This window comes from Babylonia areolata, chromosome 22 (genome assembly GCF_041734735.1).
Source record: "Babylonia areolata isolate BAREFJ2019XMU chromosome 22, ASM4173473v1, whole genome shotgun sequence".
Classification (NCBI taxonomy): domain Eukaryota; kingdom Metazoa; phylum Mollusca; class Gastropoda; order Neogastropoda; family Buccinidae; genus Babylonia; species Babylonia areolata.
In genome coordinates, this window is record NC_134897.1 from 22,854,865 (window position 1) to 22,867,364 (window position 12,500).

At 42.3% G+C, this 12,500-nt stretch overlaps 1 long non-coding RNA gene across 1 annotated transcript in view; it reads right to left on the reverse strand.

Annotated features, from left to right (window-relative positions):
- The window catches only part of LOC143297361 (uncharacterized), a 13,097-nt gene that overhangs the window by 209 nt on the left and 388 nt on the right, over nt 1-12,500 (reverse strand). Inside the window, exons 1-3 of the long non-coding RNA XR_013057261.1 lie at nt 12,114-12,500; nt 6,816-7,472; nt 1-1,447 (exon numbers count right to left, since the gene is read on the reverse strand). The exon at nt 1-1,447 is cut by the window's left edge and continues 209 nt beyond it; the exon at nt 12,114-12,500 is cut by the window's right edge and continues 388 nt beyond it. This is a non-coding gene — a long non-coding RNA (uncharacterized LOC143297361). The remainder of the gene's footprint in view (nt 1,448-6,815; nt 7,473-12,113) is intronic.

Here is a 12,500-nt window from a genome sequence, read left to right on the forward strand (position 1 = left end):
TTTCTTCCTTCTTTCTTCCTTCTTTCCCCTCCCCCTTTCTCTCACGCCAGGACAGGCTTGTTGCAAGTACATAAATTCCTGGCTTTCTCTTGCTCAGGTACTGTTAAGGAAGACTGTATTCAGTACTTCCGTTTGTCATATCGACTACTTTCAGTTTAACGAGCGTTTTGATACTTTTTTGGTGAATGTCAACCGTTCGTCGGTTTGGAATAATCGATTTGCATTGCATTTGTTTCACATAGCAAACTATTTAGAATTGCTGTTGTTGTTGCTTTACAAGTGTTATCCTGTTGATATATTTCCGACGTTTCTTTGCAGTGCTTCTTTTTTCGTTTGTGAAAAGATTTGATCCATGCATTGATCATGTCCCTCTAAGTCTGCAGTTGACTTCTACTTCTCGCATTTATTATCTTCCTCAAGCTCAGTTGAAGGTTTGCTGCAATTTTCTGCATCGAGTATCTTTTTCTAACTCAGTTGAAAAAAACAACATTTCAGTTGCGATTTTCCCGAGCGTGAACCAGTTTGCACTGGACTCAAATCACTGTGATCAATTCAGCACATGCCATCACAACACACTGGCGAGTATAATAACAGATGGAAGCCAGATATCTGCTTTGATCAGAGATCTTCCGATTTTAGAGATCACCGAAGAACAGCCTACGTTTTCCGCCCAATGAAGATTTAGAAGTCGGACAGCGAGGAACCACATATAACGCTTTGTTGCATGCCACCAATCGACAACTCTTATCTAACGTAAATGACATGTACCACCGCCAGTCAAAATGCTTTATCCCACTGAAACCTGCTAATCAGAATCCTCGTCCGAATGCAGTCACCGAATCACACCAATCACTGTGAAGCCTCGTCTGAACGCAGTCACTGAACAAAAAATTGAAAATCCAGTCCACAGCGACAGAACAAAAAATACACTGACGGGGCGAGCCGCTGGGTGAAATTCAGGAGGTGGTTGATAAAAGAAGAATGAACATTGAAGAAAAGAAGCGGAGGAAGAAGAAGAACCCCGTCGATTTGTATGACAGTCAGTAGCGTCCGACTATGACCATCAGAACAGCAAAGGAGGCAACCGCTGTCCCGTCGATTATACGAATAATGGTAGCTGTCTGTCAAAAACGTTACAACTCACAACTGTTTGTTGTTGTTGTTGTTGTTGTTGTTTCCCCTTTCATCACGATCCTCTACTGGCTCTCAGTGCCAAGGTCTGCTGACAAGGGTGGTTGTAAAGCACTGGTTCCGGAGGCTGGGTGGTAAGAAGTAACAACCTGGGTGGTGATGCTGAGGGATGGCGGGAGGTGGTGGTACCAAGTGGCGGTGATGGTGGGGATGGAACTGGTGGGTGGAAGAAGAGCAGGGGGGTGGGGGGTGAGCAGGCGGCGGGGTGTACGTGTACTCTGATGAAGGCTCACTGTCGTCACGGGCCGATGATGACCTGTGGACAGAGAGCATGGTACGAGGTTACGAAGAAAGAGGGAAACAGACAGACAGACAGACAGATCCGATCATGTTGCTTGCAGCTTAGCCGATCGTAAATCGGGCATTTCAGGGCTGTGAAAGAGAGGGGTGAGGGGTGACAGAGAGGAAGAACGAGCTAGAGACAGAAGACAGAAAGTTAATACAGGTGATTCAGGCAAACTGGACAGACAGAGGAAATAAACAGAGAAGACAGGATAAAATTTGACAAATATAAATACACAGATCAATAAACAGAGAAGACAGGATAGAAGACAGAGAGAGGACAGAAGTGAGTCAAAGGTACACAGATGGACAGACAGACAGAGAAGACAGCATAAAATGATTTCTACTTTACCGATGAAGCAGAGGAGGCAGCCAGAAACAAATCGAAGAACAGACCAGAAACAAATCACAAATGCATAGACAGCATGAGAGAAAACGAGAGACAGAAAAATAGACATACAAACTGACAGGCCGTGAGAGGGAGAGACACAGGTTTCCAGACAGATAGGACAAAATGTGTCGTTGTTTTCAGTAAATTTGTATGCATCGGTGAGTTGTTTTTTTGACTCACTTGTGTAAACAAAGTGAGTCTATGTTTTAACCGGCCGGTGTTCGGTTGTCTGTGTGTGTGTGTGTGTGTGTGTGTGTGTGTGTGTGTCCGTGGTAAACTTTAACATTGCCATTTTCTCTGCAAATACTTTGTCAGTTGACACCAAATTTGGCATAAAAATAGGAAAAATTCAGTTCTTTCCAGTCATCTTGTTTAAAACAATATTGCACCTCTGGGATGGGCACAAAAAATAAAAAAGCCTAATTATATGCTAACTGCATTTACTGCTATATTTATATTTTTTGTATTCTCTAAACTTGGCACTTTGATCTGATATTCTGACCCAACAACAAGAGCAGTCATTATTATCATTTTTTGTTCAAACAGGAACTTCTTTTGCTAAGCATGGAATTTTTATTTATTTTGCAAACGTTTTGGTGCAGATAGTAAAAAAGGGAAATTACTCTGTAATTAATGCTAGGGGACGTAATTTATCACAAGTGAGTCTTGAAGGCCTTGCCTCTCTTGTTTTTACATCCAGTTCTCGGCCAGAGTAAGATAGATTTGAATAACTTGAAGATGTCACATACGTGATATTAACGGAGGAAATAAGATGGCAGAGAGGGGGACAGGGAGGCAGGAAGAGAGGACGGGGGGAAGGTACAGACAGACAGAAGGACAAACAGACAGACAGACGGACGAACGAGGGATCAGGGCAGGAAGAGGGGATCAAACATTTATATATGCATGCGATGAAAAAAACGGATTCCAAGCCCTGGGCCCCACTCTCCTTTCGTCTTGATGAACATGGTTCCTTGGCATCGTCGTCATTTCCCAAGTGATCATCATCGTTATCATAATCATCATCATCGTGGCGATGGTGGAAGTGGTACGTGTGACGGTCAAGAGGGTCGCGAACATCAATTTTATGGATGAAAAAGGGTTTCCTAATGTTCAGAAACTTTGACCCTGTACTTTATCGCAAAACTGACCCTCTCTGTCTCTGTGTCCGTCTGACTGTCTGTGTCTGTGTATGTATGTGTCTGTGTCTGCGTGTGTTTTTATGTTTGTGTGTGTGTGTGTGTGTTTGTGATCTTATATCGTTTTCAAAATAGATAAGCAATAAGGTTCAGATGACTATGTTGAAGACGAATATTATCATTATTATTGCTACTGTTGTTCACTTTGTTCACAAGCAAGAACTCCAAAAAGTCGACAAGTGCTCCATGTGAACGAGACACTCAGAACACGGAATCATAATAATCAACCCTGGAGTTTTCGGTGTCTATGCGTTGTAGTCAGGGTGTTTGTTTGTTTTGTTTTTTTTGTTTGTTTGTTTGTTTTCTAAAGCAATGGGAAATTCAGGGACGGGAGAAGGGAGAGGTAGTCTTCTATGACCTCCGGAGCATCAGGTACGACACGATAACACATCCCAGGTGCACGCGGCTTGTTCGCATACTTTGTGCCACATATTACACTCCTGTTTTATTTGCATCCCTCTCTCCCTCCCCCCGTCCCTCCCTCCCTTCTCTCTTCAATTCCTTAAAACTTCCATCAGCAGCACTCGGAAAGCCAAACGTTGTTTAGTTCTAGAGTGGAACTTTTGCGTGGGTTAGTCTTTCGTTAGTGTGACTTAATTTTGTTTTAACTGAAAGAATAATAAAACCTCTCGGTCTCTGTCTCTTTATGATAAAGAATTATTATTATCATCATCATCATCATCTTCATTATCATTATTATTACTACCTCTCTCTGCCTCTCTCTTCCTATCTTTCTTCTCGTTCGTTTGAGTGCATTTATAATGTGGCTGTATGTGCGGGAGGGAACCCTGTGTGGAGAAGAGAACTGGATTTTCCTCCTTTTTAGAAAACGATAGTTGTTATTTTTTTAAAAAATTATTCTATTTGTTTTTAACTTTCTGTTGAAGTAAGACATAGTACCATTACCATCATATTCATCAACATCATCATCTTCCTCATCTTCGCCGGCACTTTCATCGTATTAGCATCATCATCATCATCATCATCGCCATCGTCACGGTGGTGAAAAAGTAAACCGCTACTTCAGTAACGATCCGACATGTTTTGTTCCTCACATAAGTGCTTGGCAAAGAAGCTGGAACACTTTGTTACATAAACTTCACCATCTTGACTTCGTTAAACAGACGGAGAATGGAAGGAGGGGTAGGTGGGGGTGGGGAGGGGGGGGGAGGGACGGAGAGAAGAGCAGGAGGGCGGCCACAAGATGGTTGTGCCATACACACATTCTCTCATCCTTCATAAACTAGTCTTGGACTTTAGTCTCGTATGTTAGTTGTTATGTTGCTGAGGGGTTGTATATAAAAAAAAAAAAAGTCTTAAAGACACGGCAGACAAAGAGAGGGGGAGAGAGAATGTCCTGCTGTTTGCGTGCATTTCTGTTCGTGCGTGATGTGGATGCGTATCATTTGTGTGTGGGAGGGCACGCGAATATTATTATATGTGTCCGCGTGTGCGCACGAGGGCTTCGGTGTGTGAATACGTGTGTGCGGGTGTACTGAGGATGAGAGGGGAGCTGAAATGATGAGAGAATTGGTGGGAGTTAGGGTGTGGATATGTACGCGCGCGTCCAGTCAGTATTTGTGCACTCACGCGAGCGCGGGCGTATGCATGTACGTATCTGCGTGCACATGTATGCATGTGCGTTGCCAGTGTGTGCATGTTCGTGTGTCTGCGTGCGTGCGCGAACGTTTATATGGATCCGCGCCCAGCTCATAGGCGTGTTTACTAAACATTTTTCTCCTTTTCCTTTCTTTCTTTGTAACTTTGTAGCAATAACAAAATGTAGATTACTTTACCTTTACAACTGGGTCAATAAATCTTCATCCAAGACACCTTTTCCATCATAACATATGCTATGTGCAAGTCTTTGCTTTTGGTTTGTTCTTCGTTTTCTGCTTGAGTGTGTGTGTGTGTGTGTGTGTGTGTGTGTGTGTGTGTGGGGGGGGGGGGGGGGTGGGAGTGCGTGCGTTCGTGTGTGTGTGTATGTGTGTGTGTGTGTGTGTGTGTGCAACAGAATTTTGTCAAGGGCAACTCTCCTTGTGCCGAGGGTTCGTTTATGTGCGCTAACCGCATGCTGCATATGAGACCTCGGTTTATCGTATCATCCGAAAGGCTGGCACCGGACCCTTCAGTGATACTCGCTTCCTAGCCTTACGTACTACTGCTGGGCCACCGCTCCACGCGCATACCACGTGCGTGTGCGCGCGCGCACGTGTATGTGTGTATGTATATGCACGTGCGTATGTGTGTGTGTGTTGTATGTTTTCCATGTGTAGATGTGTGTTTTGAGGGGGTGTGTGCGTGTGTATGAGTGTAAATGTACATGTGTGTGAGTGTGTGCCTGTGAGGAAAAAAAAAAAGAAAGAAAGAGAGAGCTAATATACTGAGAGAGCGAAAGACATGAGAGTGAGAAAGAGGAGCAAGAGAAAGAAAGACAGGCAGACAGATACAGAACTTGCGCGAAGACATGAAAAGACAGACAGAAACAAACTAGCATGTGCGCGGCGTGAAAAAACACGTGTCCGAATGAGCGCTGGCAAACATTATCATCATATCTTTATTGCTGTTGTTGTTTTCGTTGTTTTGATGTGTTTTTGTTGCGTCTGTTTTCAAAGGTTTGTGGAGCACACACACCAAAAGTTCACCAACGAACAGGGCGACCATTCTACCAAAGCGGCACACAATAGCCACGCTCACTTTGCACGTGCGTCTGTGCTTTGTAAAAGTTCCTCGGCGCAGCGTACCGACAGTGCCTTACGTCACGAAATTACGTCATCGACAGAAGATGGAGGGGCCGGGGGTAGGGGGGGGATGAAAGAGGTGGTTTGTGGAGCAAGAGGGGGGGGACTAAAAGTAGTACACACTTTGCGTCATCAGTGGTGAGAAAACTATGTTTCTGTTCGGGTAAAATAGTGGCTGCACCGTCTGCCTGAGCCTGTACTAAATCACGTTAAGTCATGCGCTCGGGAGAAGGAGGAGGAGGAGGGAGAGGTAGTAGGAGGGGAAGCAGGGAGAGAGAGAGAGAGACAAAGAGCTGACTTTTTGGCCAGTTCTACATAATAACGTATTTCGGTTTTACTTAAGTCAGAGAGACAGAGATAGTTTTTATAGTTTGTTGGTACTGGCCTTTTTTTTTTTTTATACATCGCTAGTGCCAAGAAGTTCTATTCGTGTCAGAATAGAAAACGAGAAAAATGAGAAGAAAATGAATAAATAAGAAGGATTATGCATTCAGGCCATCGTTCCTCCTGACAAGGTATGAGTAAACAATACAACTTTATAATCCAAGATACTTACAGACACTGACAACAAGAAATATAATTATACATATATATATATATATATATATATGTGTGTGTGTGTGTGTGTGTGTGTGTGTGTGTGTACACAGAAAGAGAGAGAGACAGAGAGAAACTGTATCTACTACTTCTAGGAAGCTGTTTCTGTATATACAAAACACCTTACACAGAAAAAAAAATAGTATAACCTCAAGCTGAACCACTGCTGATAAATACACGAGACAGAAAGAGCGGAGAGACAGAGGCAGGCAGACAGATAGTCCGACAGACAGACAGGCAGACAGAGGCAGACTCACACACACACACACGCGCGCGCGCCCCCTCACCCCCAAATAAATATTACATGATAAAGGAAAAATCTCAGTTAACAGAACACACACACGCGTAAACACACACACACGCGCACACACACACACAGACACACACACCACACACACACAAACCATCCCTCACCCCCTCTCTTGACCGTAGTGCTGTTCCTTCCTTCCTGGCTGCCTTGCCCCTGAGGTCACTCAGTCAGTCAGTCAGTCAGTCAGTCAAGCCCCTGAAAGTAAAGTCGGTCCCTCAGGACGACCCCCTCAACAGTCACCACAACCCCACCACTCCCGGACAATCCTCTGCACCCTCTTGACGATGGCGGTCCACTACAGTCGTTCCTGTCCTTCCGGCACAGCCACCAACCCACCACCACCACCACCCACCCACCCACCCCTCTAGCCAAACTACACAGGGCGGCAAGCAATGGCTGATCGATTCCAGCACAGTCACTGGGAGAATGAAGGGGCTTGTGCACACTCCTCTCCTCTTCCTCTACTCCCCCGGGCACTGTACTTTTGTCCTCTCTTCGCTGCTCCACTCTGTATTACTTTTCTCTCCCTGTGGAACTTGCTGAGCTGAGGTGGGTTGTTTTTTTTTTTTAACCCCTCCTTTTTTCTTTCTTTCTTTCCTCTCTATGTCTCTCTCTCTCTCTCTCGCTCTCTTTCTGGTTGTGTGTATATTATTATTATGATTAGTTTGTAGGCCCGCTACATACTGGGCGGTTGAAAGTTGTGGAGACTTTTGCTGTGGCGTGTTTGGTCTCGATGCTCTGGTCTCTTCTTTGAGTGAGGGCTGGAAAAAAAAGGAGACTAAAATCATTATTTATTTATTTATTTACGTATTTATTCTATTCACTTATTTTATTCATTTACTCTTTTTTTAAAAATCTCTTTATTTACTGCCCCGGCATCTGCACCATATCAGTGGCATTACTCCCCCCACGCCGCTCCTTCCGAGGCCCCCATACACAGCTTCACCCGGGTTCATCTGTCGCAGTCCCAGCGAAGGCAGTCCACAGGGGAGCATCGATTTCAGGTCGCCAGGAGGTCACACGCTAGAGGTGACCCTGCACTGCTGTTGAGGCACTTCGGTGGTGTTCTGTAGCGCCTGTTCTGATTTAACGTATTTAGGACACCACCTACTGCGACCCCTACTGACGATAGATGACAGCTTAGTCGCGGAGCCAGACTGAGTGAGCGTTTCCCCCAGTGTAGATACCGCCACCACGTAACAACATTGACAGTCTCCCGATGCAACTGCCGACACCGAAAACTTTACCAGGACTCACCCCAAGCATAGAAGTGGATGGGGGTCGAAACTGAGGTCGACGGGCGAAATAGCCGAATGGTTAAAGCGTTGGCCTTTCAATCTGAGGGTCCCGGGTTCGAATCTCGGTAACGACGCCTGGTGGGTAAAGGGTGGAGATTTTTCCCATCTCCCAGGTGAACATATGTGCAAACCTGCTTGTGCCTGAACCCCCTTGCATACCCAAGCAGAAGAGCAAATACGCACGTTAAAGATCCTGTAATCTATGTCAGCGTTCGGTGGATTATGGAAACGAGAACATACCAAGCATGCACACCCCCGAAAACGGAGTATGGCTGCCTACATGTCGGGGTAAAAACGTGGGACTTGCAGCCCACGAACGCAGAAGATGAAGAAAGGGCAACATGACAGCAGAGCATGAATGACCACAGAATCTGGCACTTTGTTACTGATAATGAGCAAAGAGGATGGTGATGATGATGATGTTGTTACGGAGGTCTGTTTAGGTTTTGGACTTCGTGACAAGGCTGTACTCTACGCTTCCTTTCATAATGAGTATGAGCCGGTCACGGGCCGTAAAACCCACCACCGCTGGGAATCGAACCAGCGTCCTCCTAACCGTCAGTCCGCGACGCTAACCACTTTGCCATATAAAATTAATTCTTTATGGTGCACGCAGATACCGACATTTTTTTTCTTATTTTTCACTCTGGTCTACCACGAAGAAATATTCAAGGCACTCTAAATGATGTACACCTAACGGAAGATTAGTAATTCTATTTTTCGCTTTGTTTTGTCACGAAATAGAAAATATATAGATTCAAGCCACTTTGGATGATATAAAAAGATATTGGTTATTTTCTTTTTCATTCTGGTCTGTCAAGATAAATAAAATTAAAACCACCCTAGATGATGAAAAAAAAGAGATTCAAGCAACTTTTGATAATTCAAGCGAATATTGGCAATTGTATCCTTTTTAATTTATTTTATTTTATTTTATTATTATTTTTAAATTTTTTTTTACTCTATTCTGTTATGGAAAAACGATAAAGCCAGTTTGGATGACACACACAAATATTGTGAATTTCGTGGGGTTTTTTTTTCACTTAGTTCTGTTGTTAGAAAATCAAACCATTTTAGATAAATATATGAGAAAAATTATTTGTGATTATATTTTCACTCTGATCTGTCATGAATTTTTTGTCGAATTAAATTGTTCAATACTCGTAGTCTTTTAACAAGTCTGATTCTGTTATGATGCGTCATTTCCAAAGTTGTGTTGGAATGACCATTGATTCAGCGATTTACACTAAAACTTTTTGAAAGGTGTGTGTGTGTGTGTGTGTGTGTGTGTGTGTGTGTGTGTGTGTGTGTTATTTCGTTCTTCATCCTCTGTTGTTGTTGTTTTTCCCATCGACTTAGAAACCGAATGTTGAAAGCACAAACACTCCATATGCATTACAATCTCATGTCTTCAAGTCCACAACTTTTAAACGATTTTCTCCACTCTGGATTCACAATGAGTTGCAGTCTACAAACACTTCACAACCCAAAGGCTATCTATATTGATGTTTGTCCCGCTGTCTTGTCCCTTTCGGAGATCTTTCTTTCCTTTTCTTTTTTTCTAATTGATTTTTATCTATTACACAAACATTTCGCTTTTATTACCATATCACGTCTTCAAACCTACAAACTTCCCCGTGATTTTCCCCACTGATATTTCACGATGACACAAGCACTTCATTAGCCAATGTCAGTGTTTCTCACACAGCGTTATTCCCTTCGTTTATCTTCGTCCACAGTCTGGACACTTTCTATCACAAAATCATATCATCACGTCTACAGCTTTTTGAACGATGTTTCACCACTCCGATTTCAGACAGAAACACAGTCTATGCAACACTTCATGACCCAAACATGACCACCCTGTCGGTGATTATTCTGCTATCATTTCCTCTTTGGTTTTCGTCCTCCAAGGGAAAAACAACAACTTCGCAGCTATCATAATGAGGAGAAAGAAACACTTCATAATTATCTAGTATATTGTGGAAGAAAAATTCTCCACATCTAAAACCCTTCATAATTATCTAGTATATTGAGGAAGGAAAACACTCCACATTTATCATAATGAGGAAGAAAAACACTCCACGCCTATCATAATTAGGAAGGAAAACACTCCACATCTACCATAATGAGGAAGAAAACACTCCACACCTATCATAATAAGGAAGAAAAACACTCCACATCTACAGTTATAACGAGGAAGAAAAACACTCCACATCTATCATAATGAGGAAGGAAAACACTCCACATTACATTATAATGAGGAAGAAAAACACTCCATGCCTATGATAATGAGGGAAACACTCCACATCTATCATAATGAGGAAGGAAAATACTCATCATAATGAGGAAGAAAAAACACTCTATATCTATCATAATGAGGGAGAAAAACACTCCACATCTATCATAATGAGGAAAGAAAACACTCCTCATCATAATGAGGAATAAAAACAACACTCTACATCTATCATAATGAGGAATAAAAACACTCCACATCTATCATTATGAGGAAGAAAAACACTCCACATCTATCATAATGAGAAAGAAAAACACTCCACATCTATCATAATGAGGAATGAAAACAACACTCTGCATCTATCATAATGAGGAAGAAAAACGCTCCACATCTATCATTATGAGGAAGAAAAACGCTCCACATCTATCATAATGAGAAAGAAAAACACTCCACATCTATCATAATGAGGAATGAAAACACTCCACATCTATCATAATGAGAAAGAAAAACACTCCACATCTATCATAATGAGGAATGAAAACACTCCACATCTATCATAATGAGGAAGAACAACACTCCACATCTATCATAATGAGGAAGAAAAACACTCCACATCATAATGAGGAATGAAAACACTCCCCATCTATCATAATGAGGAATGAAAACACTCCACATCTATCATAATGAGGAATGAAAACACTCCACATCTATCATTATGAGGAATGAAAACACTCCACATCTATCATAATGAGGAATGAAAACACTCCACATCTATCATAATGAGAAAGAAAAACACTCCACATCTATCATAATGAGGAATGAAAACAACACTCTGCATCTATCATAATGAGGAAGAAAAACACTCCACATCTATCATAATGAGGAATGAAAACACTCCACATCTATCATAATGAGGAATGAAAACACTCCACATCTATCATAATGAGGAATGAAAACACTCCACAGCTATCATAATGAGGAATGAAAACACTCCACATCTATCATAATGAGGAATGAACGCTCCACATCTACCCATTATGAGGAAGATAAACACTCAACGTCTATCACTATGAGGAAGAAAAACACTCCACAGCTATCATAATGAGAAAGAAAAACACTCCACATCTATCATAATGAGGAATGAAAACACTCCACATCTATCATAATGAGGAATGAAAACACTCCACATCTATCATAATGAGGAATGAAAACACTCCACATCTATCATAATGAGGAATGAAAACACTCTCCATCTATCATTATGAGGAATGAAAACACTCCACAGCTATCATAATGAGGAATGAAAACACTCCCCATCTATCATTATGAGGAAGAACAACACTCCACATCTATCATAATGAGGAATGAAAACACTCCACATCTATCATAATGAGGAATGAAAACACTCCACATCTATCATAATGAGGAAGAACAACACTCCACATCTACCCATTATGAGGAAGATAAACACTCAACGTCTATCATTATGAGGAAGAAAACACTCCACATCTATCTTAAGGAGGAAGAAAAACAATTCATATCTATTATGAGGAAGAAAAACAGCTCACGTCTATAATGATGTGGATGAAAACCACTAAAAAATCTGTTGTAATGAGGAATAAAACCACTTCACATCTATAATAATGTAGAAGAAAAACACTCAACATCTGTTATAATGAGGAAGAAAAACACTCCACATCGATGATAATGAGGAAGAAAAACACTTCACATCTATAATAATGTAGAAGAAAAACACTCCACATCTATTATAATGAGGAAGAAAAACAGTTCACATCTATTATAATGAGGAAGAAAAACACTCCACATCGATGATAATGAGGAAGAAACACACTTCACATCTGTCATACCTTGTCTTCAAGGCTACAACATCTGAACGATGTTCATCCACTCACTTCACAACGAAGTGCAGTCTCACTTATCTCCTGTCGAAGTCTGTTCGGCCGCTTGTGCTGTCTCGCCCCCCTCCCCCCCTTCAGTCTTCTTCTCCCATTCGCAATCAGACACTTCAAAACTCTCCTAACGTCCTCTCCTCACAAATCCGCACTGCAACTTTTCACGCAATGTCCTGAAATCACGATACTCTGCGATCCGCCGTGAATGCCGCTTCTACAAACCCGACGCTTTCGCTGTCCAGTTGCTACGATCGCTTCAGTTCAGTCATGCCACCCCCCCTCCACCAACCAACCAACCAAACCTCTTTCCGTGTCCTGTCCTCCTATCTCAGCCTCATGTTC